Source organism: Asparagus officinalis, chromosome 3 (genome assembly GCF_001876935.1).
Source record: "Asparagus officinalis chromosome 3, Aspof.V1, whole genome shotgun sequence".
Classification (NCBI taxonomy): Eukaryota; Viridiplantae; Streptophyta; class Magnoliopsida; order Asparagales; family Asparagaceae; genus Asparagus; species Asparagus officinalis.
The window spans coordinates 80965075-80971653 of record NC_033796.1 but is presented as its reverse complement, the minus strand read 5'-3'; the positions used below and the strand labels follow the sequence as shown (position 1 = coordinate 80971653).

The 6579-nt window shown below is 39.8% G+C and overlaps 1 long non-coding RNA gene across 1 annotated transcript; it reads right to left on the bottom strand.

Annotated features, from left to right (window-relative positions):
• Window positions 654-1087, bottom strand: LOC109832381. Its single transcript, XR_002244739.1, has 3 exons — window positions 1020-1087; window positions 848-919; window positions 654-715 (listed from the first exon to the last, which is right to left on the bottom strand). It is a non-coding gene; the product is annotated as an uncharacterized LOC109832381 (long non-coding RNA).

Below are 6579 nucleotides of genomic sequence, written 5' to 3'. Positions count from 1 at the left end.
TGCAACCTGACAACAACTATTATAACAAGTCATAACTTCTAGGTATTAGTAATTGATCCGAAGCAATGGCTAACAGAAGTGTATACCTTAACTCATCAGAAAATCTTAACCAAGTCCCCATAAACAGTGCTCACAGGAGCATAAGGTTTTGTTAGTAACAAATCAAAGGTAATAACAGACCTTATGATATCCTTCTATTTTCTAAACCAAATTCAAGAAGTAGATATTTGAATCATGAAATTTTCAGATATTCGAGCAAAACAAATGTGCAGCATCAGCTACCTATAAAGGATATGACAATAAAAACAAAAGAACAAGTGCTTACACCACACTTGGATCAATGAGTAGTAACAAGTAGACTATTAGATAACGCGATATGAAATCTTTTTTCTTAAAGTTTCAGGGAGGATATAAATACTAGCTCTTACCTTGTTATAGCCTGTGATAATCTTTTATATCCTTCACATTGAGAGCTATCGGTCACTCTTGAGAAAATCTGCGAATTCCCCCTAGTGATATATATAAGCTGGACATCTCTTGTCAACTCTGAACTTAAACTAAATAATTGGTTCAAGATTTGGTGGGAACTGCCAGCAAATAATCAAATTAACCACTACTAAATTTAAAGGGAAGATCCACTCACAAGTTTATTAGACCAGTGAGAGACTGGAAAGCATCTGGCAAATCACCACTTAAATGATTAACGTTCACTGACCTACCAAAAACAAAATATAGGAAGATGACAAAGAAGTTGTAATTACTCCTCACAAATAAAGGAAAGGCATATAAAGATTATACTCCTCACAAATTAAGGAAAGGCATATAAAGATTATTAACATGATCTTACATGTCTGATAGAAGTGTTAGCTTGGACAGAGAACTTGGGATGCTTCCTGTCAATTGGTTAGCCGAGAGAAAACTGCCATAGGCAAACAGAACTATAATGAATCAAAAGTGACTACACCCCAAGAAAAAAAGATAGAAATTGCTACAAGGTTTTCCAATTTCCAAAAACGTACAATGTCTTCAGTGTAAGAGGAAGATTCTCCGGGATAGTTCCACCAATGTTATTATTGCTAAGATCTCTATTACACATTTAACAAAGGAGCTGTCACTGAAAGCTTTCATGATTATGTAATCAGTTATTACAAAGCAACATGAACTAATATGTAGTTAAGAATCTCCAATATACCATAACCAGAAAACAGCATGATTCTTGAGACAATAGTGTCAGTAAATTACAAGCCTGAAAGGTGGAAGTTCACAATGCCGCTACTTACTCATAAAAAAATAACTTAATCATCGAACGCAATCTCTAACTTATGGAGCAAAAGTATCACACGCCTAACATCCACCCTCTTTATAGCATAACATCAAAAAATAACTTATTCTTCCATATCCATCTTGAAAACATGCTGTTACAAAGAACAACCAATGTGTTTACACCCCAAAGCATTGGGTGATAATAAAATATTTAAAATTTCTATACGAGCAATTGAAAAATAAGTCTCAATACAAATTTCTGAAGAATCTTTCAGACCTGATTAAAATGTTGCTGCAACTTTTCTTTTGTCAAATTGATGCAGAATTGTTCAAAGCTGGAAGAAAACATACAGTAATAAAAATCGATTGTGAAAAATTATAAAAACAGGTTCAACTAGTAGCTAGTAAGATAATATCATCATAGTGGTCAGCAAGAGCAATAACTATCACATCAATTCATAACAACTCTAAAGTATAAGTTTAAGAAAAGAAAGGGGGTGACTTAGGAGAGACCAAATTTCTAAACGGGTTCTTGTGTAGACGAAGCTACAAGGAATGGCACAGAGGCCAAGTCTAAGATAAATTAAAACTTCGACTAAGATTCCAACATATCACCTGACCATTTCATAAAATCCTAACAATTTAATTCCAACATATCCCATATTCAGCTTGCAAACGATAATACGATCAGACCCCAGCAAATTTGATTCAAAACATAAGTTCAAACTATAATTTGAAGGAATTTTGCATAAAAATTCAATTTTCCCCCCTCTATTCTGCGGCCTCCAGCCCTCCTTCCAATGCCTACCCTCATCTCCCATCACGCTCACTACCGACAAACTTACAAACTACGACTACCTTTGCAAATGGAACAAAAAATTGAATTTTTCCTGCAAAATCCCCCAAATTTTCATTAAAAAAAAAGAAAAAAACACAAATCAACAAAAAAAATTTTACCTCATCGGGCCGAAGAAACACGACATTGCCCAAAACAATCACAGCCCCCGAATCATCGAGAGCTTTCGCGCTCCCCAACCCCTGATCCAAACTCGAGATCTCACTTCAAACCTTCAAAAACTCCGAATACGAGATCCTTTCTTTCTCCATCGATCTCAACCTCGACCTCGCCATCTCCATCTTCGCCGCCTTCATCACCTATCTCACCTCCGACGACGACATCCTGGTCTCTCCTTCCTCCTTCTTTGGCGGGATCAAGTAATCGAGCCGGATCCGAGACCCGTTAAGGATCCGAACCCGATCAAGTAGACCATCGGCGACGGAAATAGGGAAGTGATCGGGCGGGATCGGATCCTTGTGGAGGAAGCGGCGGTAAGGCCTCTGTCGGAACCGGATCTATACTCATCGTCTCCTCTAATGTTAACGAATCGAATCGAAGAGGATTTAACAAATGAGGCGAATTTGAGCGAGAAAAATCCTAACCATAGCCCTAGCCCTAATTTCGAGTCGTTCCCAATAAGAGGAGGCGGGAGAGGTGGAGAAGGGAGAGGTGGTGGAGGCCATGGATGGAGAAGGAGTAGAGGGGGAGAGAGAGGTAGGGGGTGAGGATGAGGAGGGAGAGGGAGAGGAGGGGGAGGCGGTGGAGGGAGGAGTAGGAGAGGGGTTACTGAAATTATGGAATTTGGGGATGAATTATTCGTTTTTGGAGGGGAAAGGAGTGCATTCGCGGGTTTATTTGGTAAATTTTTTTTTTTAAATTGGCTAGGTATCCTAGACGGAAATTTCCGTCTAGGATACTATTCTAGACGGAAATTTCCGTCTAGAATACTTGGTTAATTTAAAAAAAAATTAAATTAAATAAACCGTCTAGTATACTATTCTAGACGGAAATTTCCGTCTAGAATGTTTTATCCTAGACGGAATATTCTAGACGGAAATTTTCCGTCTAATTTAATACATTCTAGACGGAAAAAATTCCGTCTAGAATATTCCGTCTAGAATACGTGTTTTTCTACTAGTGTGCGAGTCATTGACGCATTAACTTTATGAGTTGGTCTCGTCACTTGAGCATCAAACAACTTTGGGATAATATCCACATATGCAGACGAAACAACTGTAATAGTTGGTCCTACAGCCCTAAATTTGAGACCGCCACACTCCGAAAAGTATAAGAGTATAAACTGCTTCTCAAGACTCCAGCAGACGTACGAGTATAAACTGTGTATAAACTGCTTCTCAAGACTCCAGCAGACGTACGAGTATAAACTGTGTCAAACGCCGGACAACGCGTCATAATGAAGCTCAAACGCCGGACAACGCGTTACAACGCGTCATAATGAAGCTCAAACGCCGGACAACGCGTTGCAAATGAAGACTCAACGCCAACAATCGTTGGTCAGTTCTATGTTGAAACAACAAACACGAGCTAAAGATCAGAAAATCAGGAATTGATTTCAAGTTCAAAATTCCGACAACGGTCAGACAATAAATGCAGCACCGGAACCCTTGTAGACATTCGACAAAGCATCGAATAGCCTGAATGATTGAAGGAATCAAGAATAGAAGCCATTCCAAGGTTCCGTTACACCGATTGGAGGTTGGGACAATCATATCCAAAGTATTCCAGACTCTTCTATAAAAGAATGAGACTGAAATACTTTGGAGGGGGTATCTGTAGGCATATAAAACTGCTTATAGGTCCCTTAACACAGCTCGGCACGGTGATTCGACAAACCAACGAACCATCGGGTGATGTATCCAAGCGTGATCGTTAGACCACAACATCGAAGCTAAGTGAGATGCGACGAAGCAGATTAACGTGGCGATGAGGTTAGACACCGAAGCGGATTTACTGCCAAATCAGGATCCGGATTGCCAAATCAGAGTCCAGAACAACAAATCAGAGTTTGGATGAACCGCGAAACCGGAAAACGATAAAATGGCAAACAACTGGAGGACTCGGCCAAAACCAAGCCACTCGGGTGGCTCGGCCAAAGCCGAGCCACCTGGGCCAAGCCCAGATCTGGGCCCAGATCTGGTTCTAAATGCCTATAAATAGGCTTGGTGGCTCATTGTTTTGGAGGTGGGAATTTTGGAGCCGAAACTCTGCTGGATTTAGAACTCACCTTCGGATTCAAAGCTTAGAAGACTCGAACTCTCAGATCTGGTTCTTGACGATCATCCACGCCAAATAAGGTAGGAGTTCGAGAGATATCAGATCTGAGATCTACACGGTTTCCCTCCGGATCAGAGCTTGGTCTTTGATCCCGAGAAGAGTCTTGATTTCCCTTGGTCGATTTCGATAACTACAGGCTATTATTTCCTTGGTGAAATAATCCCCTCGGCTGTTATTTCCTTCGTGAAATAACACCCGCTATACCGTGTAGATCCGACCGGATCAAGATCGCGCAGTGGTCCACGGATTAACCCCGGCGCAGGCAAAGAACCCACAAAAGCGAGAGACCGCAAAACAGGATCTCGCGATTCGTTCGACATAAAAGGAAAGTTGTAATTTTTTTATTTCTTTTTGATTTTGTTGTAACCGGATCTTATAAAAAGACCGGATCTTTTGTAACCGATAAACTATTACTCAAGAGTACAATGAAATCAAAGAACACAATTTTCCTGCGAACAACTGCGTCGATCAACTCATGCCGACGAATCTTACCAATAGTGTCACCATCACCAGGAGGCCTTTGGCGAGAGTCCCAGCCCAAGCAATCATGAAGGGCGCGATAAGGGAGTAGTCTCCAAGACCCCCTATCGTTATGCCTATCTAGCTCCATCGGCTACTCTGATACCAATTGAAAATACCCTAGAGTGGGGTGAATAGGGTTATTGCTAATCTTATTAGATATTAATGCAAATTAAAACTTGTTAATAAGTTGTTCTTGCAAGATAGATATATAATATGATATGAGCAAGAATAAGCTATATAAACAAAGTGCAATATCCTAACAATGAGATATACAAAGAGTAGTATGCAAGGATAAGCAAAAACAAATGTGATAGGTCAAAATAAACAATGAGCAATGACGAAGGAGATAGACTAAGCAATAGACACGAATGATACGCCAATGCAAACTCTAACACACAAAGATGATCACGGAGTCTAAGCAATAGACACGAATGATACGCCAATGCAAACTCTAACACACAAAGATGATCACGGAGTTCAGACCTTCCGTCCTACGTCTCCGCTCCCCACCAATGCAAACTCTAACACACAAAGATGATCACGGAGTTCAGACCTTCCGTCCTACGTCTCCGCTCCCCGCTCCCAGGGAGAAATCCACTATCACAACCGAGTTTTTTACGCTTACCCGAACAACGTTTACACCTCACAAATCGGTTTTCTAGTTTACCGAAAACTTTACAACACACACAATTGCACTCACACTCTACACCCTCTAAGTGTTGGTTTCTAGCACGTGTTTCCCTCTAGTGCTCCGAATTATGACCTACCTCTAGGCATTACTACCGACGCCACTCCTCTTGGGACAACCCCGTCTCTCACCACACACTCCTCTTGGTGTACAAGTGTGAAACAACGTGTAACTTATAATTAAGCACAATTACAATAAAATGTTCTCTACAATAGGTGAGAACTCAATGTAAGCTCAATCTCACTAATCACAATCCCATAACCGAATATATGATGTATGAAATGCTACAAGCTCAAATAGGGTGTGTGTGATAAAATGAGTATAAATAAAATCTAACCCAATTATCAAACTAGCAATAATATGAAAATCAATAATAAAATTGCTAGAGAAAAGAGTTAGAAAAACTTCTCTACAAACACAAAGAGGTTGATGAAGATTAAGGATGAATTCCTCAATTGAAAATGCAAGCCTCCTCTTTGTAAACTCAAACAACAAACTTAAACTTTAAGAAACAAACTTTTAAACACTTAAAACTCTTGTTAAAAACCCTCTTTCAAAAACTTAATTCTGATAAGAATAATAGGGGTTTATATAAGAAGAAAACCAAGGCACAAAACCCAAACAAATCCAGCAAAAAGACAAGAAAACAAATGGCTAGAAAAGCTAGCTGTTGGGCCGTCAGTCGACTGACGGGTTTCATCAGTCGACTGATGAGCTGAGCGTTGTAGGCATTTTTTAGCTCATTAGTCGACTGACGATATTATCAGTCGACTGATGACCGCATCAGTCGACTGGTCAGTCGACCAAAACAAAACAGAAACTTTTGGCAACTGCACGTACTTTCATCAGTCGACTGGTCGGTCAACTGATTTCATCAGTCGATTGATAACAAGTATACAGCCTGTATAAAGCAGAAACCTGATTTTTAATCTGATTTTAAAAATAACAAACAAATTTAGAAAATATAAAACTT